Source organism: Hipposideros armiger, unplaced genomic scaffold (genome assembly GCF_001890085.2).
Source record: "Hipposideros armiger isolate ML-2016 unplaced genomic scaffold, ASM189008v1 scaffold_1031, whole genome shotgun sequence".
Lineage (NCBI taxonomy): Eukaryota > Metazoa > Chordata > Mammalia > Chiroptera > Hipposideridae > Hipposideros > Hipposideros armiger.
In genome coordinates, this window is record NW_017732381.1 from 171,856 (window position 1) to 193,986 (window position 22,131).

General features: G+C 42.2%; 1 protein-coding gene across 2 annotated transcripts in view; it reads right to left on the reverse strand.

Moving 5' to 3' along the window:
• SPIN1 (spindlin 1) overlaps positions 1-10,719 on the reverse strand; it is a 69,675-nt gene extending 58,956 nt beyond the window's left edge. The window contains exon 1 of one of the 2 annotated variants that reach the window (XM_019631664.1): positions 10,654-10,719. The gene's annotated coding sequence lies outside the window, so the exon portion shown is untranslated. Of the gene's footprint in view, positions 1-10,336; positions 10,398-10,653 lie in introns of those variants that run through there. The other variant, XM_019631666.1, reaches the window with a different exon arrangement.
• Positions 10,720-22,131: the final 11,412 nt, after the last annotated feature.

The window sequence follows — 22,131 nt, forward strand, 5'->3', positions numbered from 1 at the left end:
TCCTCCACAACTAGACTGAAGAACAAAACGACAGCAACTTGTCTGTTCCCCTTCCCCCAATTCCCCAGCGCTGTTCCCATCACCCAATTCCCCAATAAAAATAAATAAATAAATAAATAAAAATTAAATGTTCTACTAGGCAGTCAAAAAAAGGTGAAAAAAGTGGAAAATTTCCTTAAAAGGGAAAAAAAGGGTACAAAAATACATACACTACATATACTAACTAAAGACAATACAGCTACATTAAGTGCAGCTACATTAATATTAAGCTAAGAAAACTTTACCTCTAATTAATACTTTTGCCTGAAGGAGTGACACAATTTTAAAAGACTGAATTAATGAGAAAGATATACAATTCTGAACATCTATACACCTAATAACATAACCTCACAATATATAAAGCAAAACTAACCAGAATTGAGGAGAAACAGACAAAAGCAAAATCAAAGTACATGTGTATAGTTGTTCTCTTGGTAACCAATACAACCAGAAGACTGAAAAGGAAAAAAAAAGGAAGAATGTAAAAGAATTTAACATGATTAACCAAGTTGAACTGACAAACATAAAACACACCATCCAACAAATACAAAACAATATTCTTTCCAAGAGCACACAGGACATTTATAAAAATCGATCTCTTGGACCATAAAGCTTCAAAAAAATTCTTAAGCTTTTAATTACATAGTGCTCTGACCACAAAGGAATTTAGAAATCAGTGAAAAACAAATAGGCAGAGAACAGAGGACTCTTAGAGCAGTGAAGCTATTCTGTACGCTACTATAATGTTGGCTACACATTATAAATTTGTTTAAACCCACTGAATATAGTAAGTACAGCACCAAAAGTGAACCCTAACATAAACTATGGACTTTGGATGATAATGATGTGTCAATGTAGGTTCATCGATTGTAACAAATGTATAATCTGGTACAGGACATTGATAATGGGGGAGGCTATGTGTTTGGAAGGTAAGAGGACAGAAGAACTCATACTTTCTGCTCAATTTTGCTGCGAACCTAAAACTGCTCTTAAAAATAAAATCTATTTTAGAAAAGGTTTATCTGTCAAGATAGGTTAGTAAGTATGCTATGGTTAAAACAACTCCAGAAATCTTAGTTGCTTATCTCACCATTGCTCTTAAAAGTTTGTGACAAGTCTCTTCTGGTCACATCACTGCATAAGACAAATCACACAGCCACAACTAACTCAGCAGACAGGAACCAGAGTAAGATACTACTACACATCCACTGGAATAACTAAAATTAAAAAGACCAACAATGGCAAATATTGGTGAGGGTGAGGAGCCACAAGAATGCATTCATTCACTGTAGCAGGAACGGAAATTGGTATGTCCACTTTGGAAAAGTCCGGCACTACCTACGAATACTAAACACAGGCATAATATGTGACCCAGCAATTCTATTATACTCCTAACTCTACCCAACAGAAAAGCGTGCCAGAAATATGTGCCTGAATGTTCACAGCAAGTCACCTCACATGAGCCCTAGGCCAGCTGCGAATATGGAAATGAGGTGAGTCCCCTGGACCACCGACCCAGGGGAGCTTCACCTGATGGGGAGCTTAAATGAATGACTCAGCTGCTCTGCTGAATCCATCACTGCCCTCCTCCCAGCCGCAGTCTTCCCATACACAGACTGTTTCTAGCAGCAGACAGGATGATAAAGCAGGCCCATTCCTGCAGAACAAGGGATGCTTCTGACCCAATTTTGGCTGGAGCACCCCTCGCTGGCCTTGCTTAAACTTTCTCAGAACTGCACTGCAGTCATAAAACATTTCCCCCTTCCTCCATCAATCCCACTCCCAGAGGTAACCAAAGGTAAGACTTTTGTGACTCTAATAACAAACTATTGTGCAAATACTTAAAACATAATATAGATACACAAACACCTTAAAATCACACACACACAAAATGGATATAAAGATCATGTATTTTACCATTAACCCCAATACTCTCACACATACAGATTTGCATACTTGTGCAAATGCATCTATACAATAAATTCCTAGCAGTGGAATTGCTAGGCCAAACAGATTATGCACATTTTAAATAAAGTATAGTGAAGTCACTTTCCAAAAAGGCTCTACCAAATGAATAGTCCCACCAATGACATGAATTACTGAAAGCCCATGTATTTTAGTTAGGTGAACCTTACTTTGTGGACTAATATTCCAAAAATTGTGAAAAGTATGAAAAGTACATGGGATTGCTTTTATCTTTTACTGAGTAATTTAAAGGAAAAACTTAAGATTTAACAATACCAGAGTAAAACAAGAAATAACCAATAGTTGTAACCCAGAGATTAATTCTAAATTAAAAAGACCATTCAACAGACCTGCCACCCTCAGATCCAACTATCCGCACTGCATTTATGGACACCAGTTCAGTGCCAGCAATTCCTGCTGTGACTTTTCTGACCTACAGAGAACAGTGACCAGCGCTCTCAATACTGTGTTCCTCTTGCAAATGTCTTATGGCTGTGGGATAAGACATGAGCACTGAATCCCCCCCAGGGTGGGCAAGCAGGTCTTTCACAACAAATCCACTATAACACTCCAGTCTAAGTTTTAGGACCCTTCCTTTAATGTACACCAAGGAAGTTCTAGCTTCTCCATTTCACTTAGAAAAGGCCACCTGTTGGGATGTTTCAGGCAATCAACCAGAGAGACCTTTCTAACCCTTCAAGCTACAACACTGAATTCAGAATCTTGGCTTATGGTCCTGTATCAATCACTTCAGCCTATCCCTACTTGATGTTCTTTCCACCATGATACCACACCCTTAAGATCCACTCCCACACATATTCCCCAGGTTCCTATCTATATAATGCCAAAGCAGAGGACCTTTTGGAGGATAGCGCACCTCCTCCTGAGTCACACTTTTCATCTCACGCTTTGAGGTCTGGGAGACTATCCTAAGAGAGGCCAGTTACAGGTTTTTCCAGCAAGTGGAGATTAAGTTCCTCAGGCTTAAGACGGAAAGGCTGCTTCTATTGGCAAAGGTAGCCCAGCAAATTTTAGGGATTCAAGGTCTCCATCTCAATTGGAATCTGACCATATGCCCCTAATCCAATTTTCAGGATACCATTCCTTACCAATCAATGTGCTTACAAATTGGGCATTCAATTTGTACTTTTAGGGCAGACACAGAAACTCCCTTAGGTGGAACCTGAGTTGGGAATTTAAAACCCTAAGCTCATCATTTCGCTTTGTAATGTTTTAAGTTGGCTAGGCTGAACCACATTCCCTAGAATTTCCTTTTGCGTTTGTTTCTGGTTTGGGCGGGCCTTGTACAGCAGGTGGAGGGTACAAGCAAAGGGGTACCTCTGTAAGCTGCACCCGCTGACCTTCCCATCCACCTCACTGATGCAAGGCGCGGTCGGACCTGCACTGACTGCAGCAACTACTGTCCTTCTCCCCCAGGCTCCTCCAGCTCATCTGACTCCTGGGCCAGGTATGTGTGGTTAGTTCCATAGCAAGGGCCCAGCTCTTGCAGGTTATCCCCATGACCAATGTCACAGACAACAGAACTGACACAGCTTTCAATCTGGCCTGCTGCGGCCTCCAGCTTGTTCGTGTTCTTCCCCACTGCGCATCCTTTCCCAAATGCCTGCCCTGTGGATTTCAAACTCCAGCATCAGGTACGTAGACAACAGCGTTATTGTCTATAAGCTGCTCTATAATAACCACTGTTTGACAGACCCCCTATGCAGCAGACCAGACAGAACCACACAGCCTCCACCTCTCCTCGGACAATTCTAGCTACTGCCCAAGGGGGTTGAGCACTCACAACTCAAGCACTGAATCAAGTATGTACTAGAAAAGTAATTATGGGCAAAAACAGGGACCATCTCTGCTTTCATGAAGCTCAGCCTTTTTGGGAAAATGAAAGTCCATTAAAACTATGTAAACTACTGAAACAAGGACAGAAAAGCATTCCAGGCAGAGGGAAAGAACAAGTGCTATACTCCCTGGTGGAGGACAAGATGGTGGGCACAGGAAACGGCAGAAGGACCAGCATGGCTGGGACTAGGAAAGCAAGGGGAGATGTAGTGCACAGTGAGGCAAAAGCCCCAAAGGATGACAATTATGTATGCCCTTGAAGCTATGTGATGTATTGGGTTGTTGGAAAAGTCATGACGTATTTTTTCTACGTTTTTCGTTGCAAAAATGCATCATGACTTTTCCGACAACCCAATAGTTTTGTCCTTAAAACAATTCAAAGCCATTGAGTGTTTTAAGTAAAAGGGTGACATAATTAAATCTGCCTTTTTAAAATGTAATTTTTTGACACTAACAGAATTATAAACATATTTACCCATTTTATCCAAAAATCTCACTATCTTAAAGCTGTTCCTTCACAAATACAAAACCATAATCCACAAGGTTATTCGGTGCAGCAATATTTATAAGTGTTTATCATTACGAGACAAAATGCAGGCACAAAAGAATGGAAAAGAGGTTATATGAAGTGATCTTCAGAATATATTAAGTAAAAAGAAACTGTACATAGAGTTCTATAGTTTAAGAAAGAAGAGAAATAAAAATACATGTTTGAGCTTATATTTGCAACAATGAAGCAATGGGAGAGTAAACAGGAAACTAATAAAAATGGGGCAGGAGTGGAACAAGTAGGGGGGCAGGAACAGAAGGGAGGCTGTAAACATACCGTTTTAAAGTTTTAACTTCTGAACCACATAAGTGTTTTACATACTGAAAAAATACATTAAATAAATTAAAGCAATCCTTAAAAGTTAAGGATTTCATGCAAGTAAAACAAACTAATAATCAAATTGGTACATAATCAGAGGGAAACTATTTTCAAATGATTTTGTAATTCCAAAAGTTAACTATATATCCTTATGTGGATACATTTTAAGAGTAAAAATAATAAAATATAAGCCTATAGTCACTTATTAGTGTTTTCAAACTACTATATTTATATTGTAGGGCAAAGGAAAGCAACTAATGCTGCTAAGAATGCAAATTTTCAAAACTATGAATTGGAAATATCAATACAAAATCAAAATTTATGTATTTCCCAAGTCTGTCCAGTGAAAGCTGGGGCATCCCAGTAGCAATCAGGGTGCACAGCACCAGGTTTTGGTACCTAAATTCCACTACCAGATAAAAGGGGCTGAAAGAACCAGCTGACAGGTACTGGGCAAGAAAAACACAAAATGCATCTCAGACACCTTGTGTCAGGAGCAAGAAACTGTTCTAAGATTAACAGGGTTGCGTCCAAGAGGAGAGAATTACCGTATTTCCCCATGTATAAGACACTCCCATGTATATAAGACGCTCCCATGTATAAGACACACCTTAATTTTGGGGCCCAAAATTTGAAAAAAATATATCACATCAAGTTACTGAACTCAAGTTTTATTCATCATAAAATTCATACAACTCATCACTTGAGGGAAATGCAAGTAAAAAAATCTATAACCACTGCATAAAACGCACCCAGTTTTTAGACCACAAATTTTTGGGGAAAAGGTGCGTCTTATACATAGGGAAATATGGTAGCTTCAAAGGACACCACCACACTCAAGTTAGGACAAGCTGGGGAAAAAGAATGACGACTACTTAATTAAAACACACTGAATACAGAAAAATCCATGGGCCACAGTGATCCTCAAGAAAAGGCAAAAAGAAGGAAGCGCACAACAAACCAATACTTATGAAGTAAAAAGGGCATTCTTATCACTTGTATCAGAACCTAAAACTCAAGCTAAGACGACTATTCAGATAAATGATGACTTAACATTACCGATAGATATATAGATCACATACACATCTACAATGTATAGATCATTTGTAGATAAATATATAGGTCATTTGCAGATTCAAAAATTAAACCTAGGTTATAAGGATGTAACTATAAGCAAACTGAACTTACTATAAACAAATAATCTAAATTTTAAAACAGTTGTTTTGGGGCCAGCCGAGTGGCACGTTGGTTAAGAGCTGGCTTGGGACGCCAGAGGGCCCAGGTTCAGATCCCACATACGAGGGCCAGTGACACTGCCCTCTACAGCTAAGATACTGAACAACAGCTCAACCTGGAGCTGGGCTGCCACGAGTCACCGGCGACGATGGAGTAGGCTGCAGCCCCTGCTGCAGTGGGTTGCCGTGGGCTATAGCGTGTGTGGCCAGCAGCCGCCATGAGCAGCCGTCCAGAAGCCGGCGACTGATCTGCCTCGCCTGGGAAGAGCGCAATGATGGTGCCAACTTGGGCCAGTGAAGCAACATCCTCCACAACTAGACTGAAGAACAAAATGACAGCAACTTGTCTGTTCCCATTCCCCCAATGCCCCAGCACTGTTCCCATCCCCCAATTCACCAATAAAAATCTTTAAAAAAAAAAGTTGTTTTGCCTTTGTATTTTAAAGACATTACTGCAATCCAAAAATATCTAAAATGGTGTAAAATGATTTACTAGTCTTTCCACTTAGTCTCTCAACACTTGGATAAAATAATACCCATGTTGAATGAATCCTTCCTACCCCCCCCCGCCCCGCACCCAACCCAATCCCCCAAAAGTCAACACATGCAACATTCTACTAACTCCAGACTGATTGCTCCTGCCTGAAATGACATCACCTGCATTCTCCAGCAGGCTAGACTCTGGAGATTAGAGAGCCTACACTGGCAGATTCCTCCAATCCACCTTTCATGCTGTTCAATGCCTGTCAGTGGCTTCCCTCACCTACTGGATAAACACCAATTATCTTATTGTGATATGTAGAATTATTTAAAATCTGGTCCCCAATTCATCCCTAGACAAAATGGCCATGCCAAACTACAGGTAGCATCAGCAGGGGTGATCATCATCATGATCAATCCCCCCCACAGGGCACTTACTGTATCCAAGAGCCACTGCACTGAAACATACACCTGATGAGGTATTCTCATCCTATTCTACAACTAAACATACACAGGAGTAAAAACTATAAAGGATTATTGGCATTCAAATCCAGGATGGTCTCAAACACTCTCTTCAAGCCTCTGCTCCTACTATCCCTCCATCTAGACGTCCATCCTCTCCTACTCTGTATTCTGCGGAGACATTAACTTTCTCTTTCCAGATACCCTCAATAGAATTTCCTCATTATATACATGTGTATCTTCCCTACCAGACTGTAAGGTTTCTAAGGGCACATCTTTATATATTATGTCCATACATGATTTGTTCTAGAAAGGACTTATGCCAACTTTAGGACCATAAAACAAGCACCCAATAAAGATTTAATTAAAAATTAAATTGAATTCTGGGGCACAACTTAGCAACCTGATTACTTCAACATGAAAAAGTCATGCTAATAACTACAGCAAAGTTCAAAAGCAGGAAGGGGGAGCAAAATCAACAATGTTTGGCATGTGGCACCAGTTGCTCTTTTTCAGGAACAGTATTGGGTACCCTAGTGTCCATTTAATTTAATTCTCATAATAGCTTTAGATGAGAGATTTCATCCCAGTTTACAGCTGAGGAATCCAAAGTTTTAAAAGGCTACGTGATGAATCAGCTATGTGGCTTTGGACCAGTAGGGCTGGATTGCAACCCAACTTTCCTGAGTTGAAAGGCCATACTACCTCCATGTCCAACTCCGGAGCTCATCTCCTTTTCACAGTACCATGTCTTCCAACCTGACAATACTTGGACAAAATAGTTGATTCCCCTCTTCCAATATCTTTTTATTCAAAGAAAAGAAAAAGAAAACACATTTAATTAAGCACCTAATAAACATAAGAAAGTATTTACATGGATATGTATTAACTGCTCTTTCTCAGCAAATTAAGATCCTGCTAACAGCTAAACCAAAAGAAATATCCAACAGCATATTTTTTAATCTCTAAATAATCCACAAGTAACTCCAGAAACAGTACCCTTTTCATATATTTCTAAATCTCAGGAAAAAAATGCTAACAATTAAGGAATGCAGCCAGTGAAATTGTAACTGTAATCATGTAAGTCATGGGGAAGTGAAAACACTAATTAAATTTCTTCTAGTTAAGACTTCAAATTAATAACTCGTAATATCTCAATATAATAAGTCAAATTTGAGGTACTACTTCCCAAAGTGCACAGGCACACACAACCACAGCAATCTCCAAATTCACAATTAAAGGAGAGGTAGCATTCATTATCTAAGATACACTGTAAGGATACCCATGACCACAATTACCTAGACTTTTAATAGATATTACACTAAAAATAAAACAAAAAGGGATCTGGGGCCAAATATGGAAAACACTGCTGCATTACTTCTCACAGGCCTTAAATGTTATAATGTGAACTGTGACCCTAGGGGAGAAGAAAAGGACAGCATTGTTTCCCAAACTTATGTGGCCATTTTTCCTGTAGCATCTCAGAGCTACAGATGCTCAACTTACAATAGGGTTACATTCCAATGAACCCATCATAAGTTGAAAATATTGTAAATCGAAAATTCATTCAATACACATACATAACTTACCAAAAACATCATGGCTTTGCTTAGCCTACCTTAAACATACTCAGAGCACTTACATTAGTCTACAACTAGGCAATTCCTCTTCAGTAACTGCCTTCTTCTTCTAACCAGAAACAGGGCACACAGATGGGCATTTTGTAAACATAATGGAATGCAAAAACCCAAAACACAATATCCAAAGATCACTGGCAACACAGTACACGGTAGAGTATTGGTTGTGATCACACGCCTGACTGGGAGCTGTGGCTCACCGCCCAGCTATCACCAGAGTATTGTACTGCATATCACTAGCTGGGGAAAAGATCAAAATTCAAAATCTGAAGTCCAGTTTCTATGGAATGCATATTGTTTTCACACCATCGTAGAGTAGAAAAATTGTAAACTGGGGACGTCTGTTGTGTCACAAATAATGCCACCTTAAGCAACAGTTTTGGATATCCCAAAACTAAGTAAATATTGTTGCCATATTCGGAATTGGTAATTACAGGTACTATCAGAAAAAGAAAGTCTTAGCGAAATTCCCAGGATCATCGAAAGTGTTAAAAAAAAATCCTAAATTAAACATAAAGAGATGACTGAAGGCCCTTTTTCCTTATCCATTTCACAGTATTTTAACAGTAACCATTTCACTACTCAAAAGATTAGAAATAAATTCTATTTTATTTCTCACAAGAAACTACCGATAATTTTGACACTAACATATTGTGCAACCTCTACATATAATCAAATCTGATCATAAATGTTCTGTAAATTAGTAGCTACAATATTTTGGTGTTTGCCCATTAACTAGGGCTGGGGGAGAGGAGTTGGGAGACGCCTCCCTCGTTTCACTTGAACCCCAACTGAAATTTCACAGCCTCTTAAAGTTCACAATCTCTAAGAGTGTTCACAAGCTCAATCTGTTGTAGTATACACCCCCAGGTACAGAAGCTACGTAGAAAGTAATTACTGTATTCTGTATCAATCCTTTCCGACTGCAGCGTTTCTTCCAGAAAATTCCAACAAAAGAAAGTTACATAGGTATCCGCATTTTGGTAGGTATGTCGTCTTTTGCAGAAGTCATGTTACGTAGTGTAATCTTTTAAAACACTTCAACGTATTTTGTGTTGCTTTTTGATGTATAGCTAAAATAGTCAATCCTCATTCACCACTTCAACCCGCAGGAAAAACCCTTTCCAAAACCCCGAATTCCATCCCACAAGTCAAAGAAACCAAATAAATATGCAACTGCGTAAACAGATTTGGGATGCCTATTTCGTGGCGTTTACTGCGGAAGCCGTCACTAAAACCCAGTCTGGTAATGTGGGGGTCGCACCCCCAGTGGAGAGGCGGGCAGAACCGAACCCCAGGCACTGCGCAGTATCCGCGTCGTGCGATTCATCTCCACAAATGCTGCGGAATGTGCTCAAGGTCACAGTGAGAGAAAAAGTGTGTGTGTGTGTGAGTGCGCAGACCCCCGCCATCCGCCCGTTTCGCGCAAGGCGCCTAGGGTGAAGGGTGCTGCACGGAAAATGGGGCGGTGGGCGTCACGGGGAGTGCCGGAGCGAAGCCCGCCACCAGGACAGGAGGGCAGGGCTAGGCTGTAGGATCCCGGCCGCAGAACCACCTTCTCTTCTCTCTCTGGGGTCCCAACCCTGTCCCTCCCCTAGCACAGGGTCCCACACCGCCTCGTCTCCGCCCCTCCCCACCCCACCCCACGTCCTCCCTTCTTTCCTTCCTTCTCTCCCTCCATACCCCCTCCCGCGCCCTGGGGGACTCTTACCCTCCCCCTCTCTCCAGCCCCTCCCACGCCCAGAGGGTCCAGTTCCCCTTCCCCGGCCCAGCCTGGGTTACACAACACTCACCCCGCCCGCCCCCGCTGGCACCCGCCGCATCGTTACCCCACGCCCCCCCACACGCGCCCCGGGGCCGCGCAGCCGCGGCGTCCGAAACAAAGCGCGCGGTGCGGCCGGGCCGGGGGCGGCGGCCATGATGGCGGGGGCGGCGAACAAAGGCGTGCGGCCCAAGGCCCCCACCCACGGCCCGGCCGGCAGGGGGCGCTGTGCAGGCGCCGCCCGGACAATGAGCCGCGGCCCGTCGCTCCCCGGGTGCCGCCGCCCCTCAACGAGCCCAAAGCGCCCCCTCTCGCGGCGCCGGCTCCCCCACAACGCACAGGCCTCACCTGCCGGCCACCGAGGCCGCTGTCCGCAGCCCGCGGGCCCCACCGTCCCGCGCCGCGCCGCCGCCCGCCCCCGGCCACACGGCGCACGCGCACTATGCCCGCCAACTGCGCCGGCTGCGCCGTCCGGCCCCGGCCCGAAGGGCTGCACTGCGCAGGCGCTGCAGGCAGTGGGCGGGGCCTGGCGCTGCTCACCTGGCCGCAGAATGGGAGGGGCGAGACGGAGTCCAGCAGATCCTGGCAGGCGACGGGGTTAGGACAGGAGAGCGAATCCTGGCTTGGCTCACCTGGAGGCGGGGCGGGCGGAGCAGGACTCAGAGGGGCGGGAGCGGGCGGGTGACGGAGAGGGGTCTTGGGGGGGCGGATCCTGGAGCTGCTCTCACCTGGTAGCCGGGTAGGCGAGCATGGCCGTCAGGCTCCAGGTGCTTTCCGGGAAGGGGCGGTGTTCGGGGTGCGTAGTGCAAGAAGCCGAGATGGGCGAGACTGGCACTGGCAGTTAGGCCTCCAGGGAAGTTTCGTTTTCGCTCTTTGGGAGGCCTTTAACCAGCCTTCCTTGTGCTTGTATTGAAGCAGCAAGTCGTTCTGCGGCGCGCACGCTGCCCGGCGGATGAGGCCGGACACCTTGGCAACAGCGTCCACGGGCTGAGCCGTGGTGTACATCACGGGCCCGCCTTCCTCGCGGACTCTGCCGTGGCCCGACCCGGGGCTCACCCGCTCACTGCCATACCTCGTGGATGGGTGGTGGTCTGGGAGGCTTCTGCAAGACCTGACCTCCTCCTCCCCATGGCCGGCCGCTGCCTCAAACGGGAGAACTCGCCGGGCTCACCTGAGATCAGGAGCCACGCATGCCCAGGTCAACTTGTTTGACTTTATTTCACCCCAAACGCTCCTTGAGCATTAGGGTGGGTGTTTTCAGAAGAAGAGAGAGGTAGGAACAGTTTTGACTTTTGCGGGGTTGAGTGGGGGACCTGGAGACTAAATCCTGGGTCTGATCCCCAACCCCTATCCAGTGCTCTCCCCTTCCCCCAACCTGCCCCACCTCTAGCCTAGGCTCTCCCCTTCCCAGCTTCCATTAGCTGGTGTTCTCCACGTGGTTCCTCAAATGTGAAAGAACAGCCATATCGTAATAACCCGCCTCCCCAAAATGTCAGGTTGAATGACAGGACATAGAAACACTCTGTACACTCTAACCTGCAGCTCGCTTGTTTGCAATACTCTGGGATTTCCCTAGCACCTTTTTCTCCAAATAAGGTTGGTACGTGCCTGCTCAAACTGCTCATCTCAGATGAAGCAAGCATTGGCAGGAACCAGAAGTTCACAGGCCAACTAGAGGGCCAATTTAGATACAGACGTATACAAGTGAATCACCTTACTTAGCAGTTAGAAAGTATTGGAAAATTATTACTTTCGTTTGTGCGCTTAATGTTCATGGCCCACACAGTAGTGGAACATTTCAGGAACAAGGAGGAATGGTGCCAAGGACCTGGTTGTAACACATCAGTAGTTCCCTGGGTGTTTCCATCTCACCACTATTGACCTTTGGGGCCAGATAATTCTTTTTCAAGGGTAATGTTTGACAACATCATTGCCCTCTTCCCTCTAGATGCCAGTAGTCCACCCATTCCCCCAACAGTACCAAACCAAAAATTTCTCCAGACAAAGCCAAATGTGTTGTGTCATGTCCCCCGCCCCCTCTCTAAGAACCCCTAGTTTAAATGTTGCCTGTAGTGATGGTCACTGAAGATATCAAGGCCAGGAAGCTCAGCCAGCCCTATATCAGAAAAGGCCACACACTCCAGAAGACAACTACCAGTTTTGTAGAATCTCAACTGCCCTCTGAAGCCTTGCCCATTAGCATGGTTAATGTCAAAAATGGGTTTTTACATCACTCATGTATATCTGCCAAAAATGTTTAAAGTGAATCTAGTCACAGGGAAAAAAATTAGACAAATCCAGGTTGAGGTACATTCTGCAAAAACAGCACCACCGAACTCCAAAAAGTCAATATCAAGAAAAACACAGTGCCGGCCGAGTGGCTCAGTTGGTTAAGAGTTAGCTTAAGAGCTCGAGCTCTGAGCAACAGGGCCGCCGGTTCGATTCCCACATGGGCCAGTGACACTGCACCTGAGCTGAGCTGCCAACAGATGGCAGGATGGCTCAGCTGGTGAGAGCATGTGCTCCTAACAAGACTGCCTGTTCGATGGTGGGCTACACCCACCCGCAACTAAGACTGAACTCGGCACCTTGAGCTGAGCTGCCACCGGGATGGCTCAGTGGATAGAGTGTACGCTCTTAACAAGGCTGCTGGTTCAACTCTCGCATGGGATGGTAGCTACGCCCACCCGCACCTAAGATTGAACACAGCACCTTGAGCCACAAGCCGCCAATTGGCAGCCAGACGGTGACTGGCACCCTCCACAACTAAAATTGAAGAACAACAACTTGGCTGTTCCCCTCCCCCAATTCCCAAATTAAAAAAGAAAAACACAGAAAAGCTAGGGAATCACTCCATAGGAGACCACCAACAAATCATCACATGACCCTTCATCCTACATCAGGTTGAAAGAAAGAAGCTATGAAAGGGATTCCAGGCACAATTGGAGAACTTCATAGGTGGAATATATATTAGAGAGCCTTATTGAATCATAATTAAAGGTTTCAGTGTGGTAATGGCTATTTATGAGAATGCCTTGTTATTAGGAGATGTGTGCTGAATTACTTAAAGTCAGGAGTGTGGTGGCTACAACTTCCTTTCAAATGGCTCAGAAACAGGTGTATTTTTTATAGAGATAAGCATATATAGCAAGATGTTAACAATAGGGGAGCTAAGTGATGGGTATATGTGTATTCATTGTACAATTTTTTTCAACCTTTCTGAATAACAAGCTGGAAAGTGGAATCCAAGTTATTTCATGAATTGCAAGAATGCTCAGTAAGCCACATTGCTTCAGCTTCCCAGGCTGACCCTGCTGTCTTCCAACTTGCTGACCAAGCATTTCCAGAAACCTAAATATACACAGGGTGCCAAAAAATTGTATACATGTTTTAAGAAAGGAAAACTATTAAAATTGTAATACTCAATATGTACCAATAACAAAAGATGGAAACAAGTCACGTTTGACTTCTGCAATTACAAGAGGTGCTCAAAGTGGTCATTACCACTTGAATACCATCAGCATTCAGACACTTCTGATTATGGCAAACTACTGCTTGAGCAACATTGACTAAAGTGTCCACTTGTATATACTTTTTTGGCACACCCGGTATAGTTAATTTCTTTACAGTTTCTCAATCACATTCAACTTCTGGAGGTTAGGTCCAAAGGGCCTACATCTATTTTCCTCCTGCAGGAAGGAATTTATATTTGCATGCAAATATAAATTGGCATGTTAAAAGTTTCTACCTATAGGGCTGGCTGAGTGGCGCATTGGTTAAGAGCTGGCTTGGGATGCCAGCTCTGAGCAGCAGGGCCCCGGTTCGGATCCCACATGAGGGCTAGTGATGCCGCGCCCTCTACAGCTAAGATGGTGAACAACAGCTCAACCTGGAGCTGGGCTGCTGTGAGTTGCTGGCAATGGTGAGGCTGCAGTGAGGATGTAGTTGGCTGCCGTAAAGCTACCGTGAGTGACTGGCAGCCGGCGTGAGTGGCTGGCAGCCAGCGTGAGTGGCCGGCAACCGACATGAGCTGCCAAGAGCCACCGTGAGCGGCAGTCCAGTGGCCAGTGACAGATCTGCCTCACCTGAGAAGAGCACAATGATAATACCAACAGGGGCCAGTGAAGCGATGTCCTCCACAACTCGACTGAAGAACAAAAGGACAGCAACTTGTTTGTTCCCTTTCCCCAATTCCCCAATCCTGTCCTCCTCCCCCAATTCCCCAATAAAATCTTTAAAAAAAAAAAGTTTATACCTATAGTACAGCCGATATTTCTTTTAATGCTGGGGTTCTGGATTCCTACTTGGGCATATGGGAATTTCTGCCCCAGAGATGAATACATTTGTTAACATAAAACTAAAAGACCAAAGTGAGGCCATAAGCATTTATTTGAGATCCAAAAGAATAGCCATTGGAGAAGCACTGATTCAGGCAGAAACCCAAATAGTGTTCAGGTTAGGAGGCAGAGGCAAAGAGCTATTTATAAGAAAGGGAAGGGGAACAATTACATCAATAGAAGGAAGGAATTTCTATAGGTGCGGATAAGCTAACATAATGATGCTAATTCTAAAGAATGTTTCAAATTTGCAGCCCAGTAGTCATAATAACTGCTTTCTGGTTAGTTTTGCAAGTAATTGTTTGGGATATAATGTTGCTTTAGGCCCAGTCCAAAGGTTGAGGCAAAGACTGCAAAGCAGTTCTGGAATGGCAGCTCCAACTCCATTTTAAAGTGGCTACATTTATTTATTTATTTTTTTACACATTTGTGATGTGGGAGTGAGGCAAACAGACCCACAGTGAACCTTGGTATATCTAGCCTATTGACATTGATGTGATACTTGGAAACCGATCCTTTTCAAATTAGTTATATAATTATTCAATTATTCAGTACAGCAGAAAGTATTCAGAATCCAGTATATACCCCTTGCACAGGGGTATTTCTTTGTATTAGTTTAATCTATAGGTGGATGAGCTTGGTGGGCCACCAGGCACTTTGTAGATAAGCATGGTCTCTCCCAGTGCTGCCTGGGTCACCCCCAATTGGTCCCACAGCCAGGCCACAGGCAGTGGGGGCAAAGTCACTGAAAAAGGAGTATTCAGGGTTCTTACACGAAGAACACATTGACCCTTATGAATGGGGCTCATGCTGGTTCTCCCACTCCCACCTGTAGCTATAGGTTTGTGGCTACACTGATGAAGCAGTCTGAACATGTGAATCCTGATAAGATGGCGGGCACACTAGGACAGAGGCAGCTCTTCTCTGCAAGCCCTGATCAGGCTCTGGGGCCAGATCTCTGACTGACAACCGTGTTGACACACACTCTATAGGAGGAAGTACAAGGTCCAGGGCGGAGGTGACCAGAGCCTCCCTGGATGGCCAGCAGTAGGACCAGAAAGAAGGGAAGGGGAAGGAGAACTCAGGAAGAGCAGAGTTGGCTGTACCTGGAACTTCTGGCTACAGGAGGCTGGAATTGGTGACAATGGATTTTCCAAGCCTCTCATCACCCTTTGTCACCTTATCTCTTTTATCACCCTTCTGGAGGACAGATCTTTTGATTCCTTTCCCTGTTATATCTCTACTGCCTAGACTAGAGCCTGGGGAGAGAAAGGGTTCATTAAGGACTCTACAGAAGAATCTTTGTGGTCACTAGATGGTTTCCCCAGGTTTGCTCCACAACTTGAATGCTAAAGTTATTCTAGGGGAAGTAACCCATTAGGATAAACACCCAGATTCCCAGCCTAAGATACAAATCAGGCCTTGGAGGAGCCACACCCAGTTCTAGGCCCAGCCCCCTGTCTTCAGACCCTTTCCCCACCACCCCCAATGTTCTCTCTAGGGTCTGCCTCAACTAGGGTATGAGTCTCCTTTCCCATTCAGAATAGAAGGGGTCTGGCCACCTTGATTCCATGGAAGCCTCAGATCAGGTAGATCCTGCACTAAAGCGTCTTCCTATTGAAGAGGGAGGGACCTGGCCTGCTGCAACCCTCTCTGCTTGGATGTCTGGCAGCAGTCGGCCACTTTTCTCTCTGGGATCGTGTCTCTCAGAAGGTTCTCTCTCCACACTCATTTTTGGCTTGATAACTTGCTCCTGAAACTGTAGCAAAATCAAATTAGAGTGCCATGTCCCTTCCAGGCTTCTCCGAAACAATTGCAATTGTCATCACAGCACTGCTGAATGAAGAGGAATACCAGAAGAGCTTTTCCACTACCTGGCTCAACAAGTATCCAGTGGACCCTATCAGCAGGAGGAGCTGCATTAGCCTCTGGATGGGGACACTATGTCTACATATGCAAGAATGTTTACAGGTCATGGAGGGAACACCCTATGATACTAAGGAAATGTTTATTGAATGATTGACTCCAAGAGAAACAGCAGGAGCAGAGTTTAGCCACCTGATCAACTAACTACATGTGCAGCTTCATCCTCTAGCTCACTCTCTCCTCCCTCCAGATCATTTTCTATAAAGGAAGCAAATAAATGCTTTTAAATGTCACTTCTTCAGAGAAGCCTAACCTGACCACCTGGACAAATAGATTGTCCTCTCTATTCTCTTTTACTTACATCCTTGTTTATTTTTCTTTGCAGCTCTGATTTTCTTTTGTAATTACATACATTGTTAATTTTACTGTGTATTGTCTGTTGCCCACCCTATTATAAAGTCCAGAGGGCAAAAACAAGGTCTATTTTCCTTATCAGTATAGTTCTTAGAGGACAGTAAGTGTTCAACAACTATGTGTTATAAATGAATACATGACTTGTTCTGGAAATACTGGATCTTGTGGATTTATTAGGACACAGAGCTTGTGAAGGGCCTCAAATGCCAGAATACTGGGGAATTTAAATTCTCCTTACCTATTCTTTCAGGGTTATGTCAGGATCAAAATAAAGTTTATACTGACCTACACACATGTAAGAAGTTTCATCATCCACTAGGAAACAGCTAGAGATGTTCAGTCAGGTTTGTGGGTGACTTTGTTGAATCAATCTGGTGCTATCTAGAGGAGAATTTACAATGGGGATCATGAAATATAGGAGACCATGAAGAAAGTTACTATAATAATTTTTGGGCACAAGATTTGAACTGAATGAAGTACTTATGAAAAGGATAATAATTTTCAAACAGCAAGCAAACTGGATACTTGACAATAGTGGGGAGTTATTGGCAGGGGAATGATAGTAACATGGTTAGATTGAGGAGGAAGTCCTCATTATTAAAAGAAACATACTGAGATGGCAGGATGGCTCAGTGGTTACAGCATGCGCTCTTAGCAACAAGGTTGTCGGTTTGACTCCTGCATGGGATGGTGAGCTGCGTCCACCCGCAACTAAGATTGAACACGACACCTTGATCTGAGCTGCTGCGAGCTGCTGACAAGCAGCCAGATGGCAGCTGGACTTGGAGCTGAGTTAGATGTGCCCTCCACAACTAAGATTGAAGGACAACAGCTTGGGTGTTTTCCTTCCCCAAATCCCTAACACTGTTCCCTTTCACCTAATTCCCCAATAAAAACCTTTCAAAAATTTTTTTTAAATTAAATATCCTGAAGGATTTTAATTAAATAATATGATGATACAATTATACTGATTACTCTAAACAAATTAGTTTGCCTGTTTTTGAACTTTATATAAATGCAATCAAACAGTGACATGCCTACAAATCACATATTTCTTCAATATTGTTTATGCATCCCTATATGCAATCTGAAGACAGCTGCTCTACTAGTAGGATATATTCCTGGAAGTGGGATTTCTGAATAGAGAGTATGAGTGTTTGTGTTAATAGATACTACACCCACAAAATGATATCAAAATTTTAGATCTTTGTCAATTTAATAGGTAAATAAAACCAAATCCCATGATAGCTTTTATTTGCATTTCTCTCATTGTAATAGAGATTGGTCACTTTTCATATATTTAAAAGTCATTTGATCCTAAGGATTCCACTAAAAATAAATCACAAGAAATAAATGAGTTCAGTAGGGTTCTAGGACATAAGATCAATGTATAAAAATCAACTGTATGGCTGGCCAAGTGGCTTGTTGGTTAAGAGTTGGCTTGGGGGCCAGTCGAGTGGCTCAGCTGGTTAATAGCTCGCTCAAGAGTGCAAACTCTGAGCAACAGGGTCATTGGTTTGATTCCCGGCCCCAGCTGAGCTACCGCTGAGCTGCCAACAGGTGGCAGAATGGCTCAGCTAAAAAAAAAAAAAAGCTGGCTTGGGAGCGCGAGCTCTGAGCAGCAGGGCCACCGGTTTGAGTTGCCAGCGACTGCGTAGGCTGCAGTGGGCTGCTGTAAGCTACCGTGAGTGGCCGTCAGCTAGCATGAGTGGCCGGCAGCCAGCGTGAGCTGGTGTGAGCCGCTGTGACTCGTCGTGTCTGTCCAATGGCCGGCGACTAATCTGCCTCAGCCTGGAAGAGTGCAATGATCACAATACCAACATGAGCCAGTGAAGCGACGTCTTCCAGAAGTAGACTGAAGAACAAAAGGACAGCAACATGTCTGTTCCCCTTCACCAATTCCCCAATAAAATCTTAAAAAAAAAAAAAATCAATTGTATTTCTATACCATAGCAATGAACAAACCAAAAGTGAAATTAAGAAAATGAGTCCTTTTATGATAGATTTCAAAAGAATAAAATATAAACAAATTTTAACAGAAGCTCAAAATTTATACTCTGAAAACTACCAAAAAAATGTTGAAAAAGTTAAAGAACTGAATCAGTTGACAGTATCCCATATTCACAGATTGAAAGAATATTTATACATGGCAATACTCCCCAAATACTCCCCAAGATTCAATGCAGCCCCTATCAATATCCCAGCAGACATTTTTGCAGAAATTGACAAGCTAATACTAAAACTAATCCTAAAACTACTATACAAATTTAAGGAATCCAGGATCACCAAAAAGAAGAAGAAAGTTTGAAGAATGACACTTCTTTATTTTAAAACTTACTACAAAGCTACAGTAAGCATGATACAAACAACATGATACTACCAGAAGAGTAGATATACAGATAGATGGAATAGAGTGTCCGGAAATAAACCCTTACATTTATATTTTCTTTATTTTTTAAAATACTTTGTATTAAAATATAGCTAATATACAATATTATATTAGTTTCAGGTGTACACCATAGTTATTCAACGTGAATGTACTTAAAGAAGTGATCACCATGATAAGTCCAGTAACCAACCATCTGACAACATACACTATCACAATATTATTGACTATTTTGATTGTATGCTATACATTACATCCACATGACTTACTTGTTTTATACCTAGAAATTTGAATCTCTTATTCCTTTTCACCTTTCCCCCCTTTTTTAAAATGTTTCAATTACAGTTAACATTCAATATTAATTTACATTAGTTTCAGGTGTACAGCATAGTGGTTAGACATTTATATAATTAACAAAGTTGATCCCCTGACTAGTCAATCTAGTACCCAGCTGGAATAATACATAGTTTATCATATTATTGACTATTCCCTATGCTTTACTTTACATTCCCATGACTACTGTATAACCACCAATTTGTATTTCTTAATCCCTTCACCTTTTTCACCCACATTCAAGCCCCCTCCCATCTAGTAGCCATTAGCTTGTTCCCTGTATCTATGAGTCTGTTTGTTTTGTTTGTTCATTTATTTTGTTCTTTAGATTTCACATATAGATGAGATCATATGGTATTTTTCTTTCTCTGCCTGACTTATTTCACTTAGCATAATACCTTCCAGGTCCATTCATGTCATAAATGGTAAGATTTCATTCTTTTTTATGGACTAGTAATAATATTCCATTGTATATATGTACCACTTCTTTATCCAATCATCTATTGATGGACACTTAGTTGCTTTTGTATCTTGGCGATTTTAAATAATGCTTTAACAAACATAGGTGTGCATATATCTTTTCAAGTTAGTGTTTTGGATTTTTTTGGATAAATACCCAGAAGTGGAATCGCTGGGTCATAAGGTAGTTCTATGTTTAATATTTTGAGGAACCTCCATACTGTTTTAGTGGCTGAACCAATTTCTAATCCCAGCAACAGTGCGTGAGAGTTCCCTTTTCTTCACATCCTCGCCAACATTTGTTGTTTGTTGATTTATTGATGATGGCCATTCTGACAGGTGTGAGGTGGTATCTCATTTTGGTTTTAATTTTCATTTCTCTGATGATTAGTGACATTGAGTATCTTTTCATATGTCTATTTGCCATCTGTATGTCCTCTTTGGAGACATGTCTACTCAGGTCCACTGCCCATTTTTTAATTGGATTGTTAGTTTTCTTGGTGTTAAGTTGCATGAGTTCTTTATTAATTTTGGATATTAACCCCTTATGAAATGTATCTTTGAAGAATATCTTCTCCCATTCAGTAGGTTGTCTTTCTGTAATAATAGTTTTCTTTATTGTGCAAAACCTTTTTAGTTTGATTTATTCTCATTTGTTTATTTTTTCTTTTGCTTCTCTTGCCCAAGGTGACATATCAGAAAAAAATATTATGAAGAGATTTTTCAGAGAGTTCACTGCCTATGTTTTTTTTTCTAGGAGGTTTATAGTTTCAGATCTTACATTTAAGTCTTTAATCCATTTTAAGTTTATTCTTATATATGGTATAAGAAGGTGGTCTAGTTTCATTTTTTTGCATGTACCGGTCCAGTTTTCCCAACATCATTTATTGAATAGACTCTTTACCTCATTGTATATTCTTGCCTCCTTTGTCATAGGTTAAATGGTCATATGGACATAGGTTTATTTCTGGGCTCTCTATTCTGTTCCATTGATCTATGTGTCTGTTTTTATGCCAGTACCATGCTGTTTTGAGTACTATAGCCTTGTAGTATAGTTTGATATCAGGTATTGTGATACCTCCAACTTTGCTCTTGTTTCTCAAGATTGCTGTGGTTATTGGGGGTCTTTTATGGTTTCATTTTAAAATTATTTGTTTGAGTGCTTTGAGAAATGTTATTGGTATTTTGATAGGAATTGCATTGAATCTATAGATTGCTTTGGGTATTGTGGACATTTTAATACTGTTAATTCTTCCTATCCATGAGCACAGTATGTGTTTTCATTTATCTGTATCTTCTTCAATTTCTGTCTTCAATTGTCTTATAATTTTCTGAGTCTAGGTCTTTTACCTCCTTGGTCAGATTTATTCCTAGGTATTTTTTTATGCTATTCTAAATGGGATTGTTTTCTAAACTTACCTTTCTGATACTTTGTTATTGATGTATAAAAATACAACTGGTTTCTGAATATTAATATTGTATTCTGCTACTTTACTGAATTCAGATATCAGTTCTAATAGTTTTGTTTTTTGTTCGTTTGTTTCTTTGTTTTGTGGAACCTTTAGGGTTCTCTCTATATATTACCATATTACCTACAAATAATGACAGGTTTACTTCTTTTTTTCCAAGTTAGATGCCTTTTATTTCTTTTTCTTTACTGATTACTGTGGCTAGGACTTCCAATGCTATGTTGAAGAAAAGTGGTGAAAGTGAGCATCCTTGCTTTGTTGCTGATCTTAAGGAAAACACTTTTAGCTTTTCACCATCAATATGATGTTAGCTGTGGGTTTGTCATATATGGCCTTTATTATGTTGAGGTGTATCCCCTCTTTCCCTACTTTGCTGATCATTTTTTATCATAAATGGATGCTAGATTGTGTCAAATGCTTCTTTTGCTTCTATTGGTGTGATAATATGATTTAATCCTTTTTGTTTGTTTATGTGATGCAATACATTAATTGATTTGCAGATATTGAAACAATCTTGCATCCCAGAAATAAATTCCACTTGATCATGGTGTATGATCTTTTT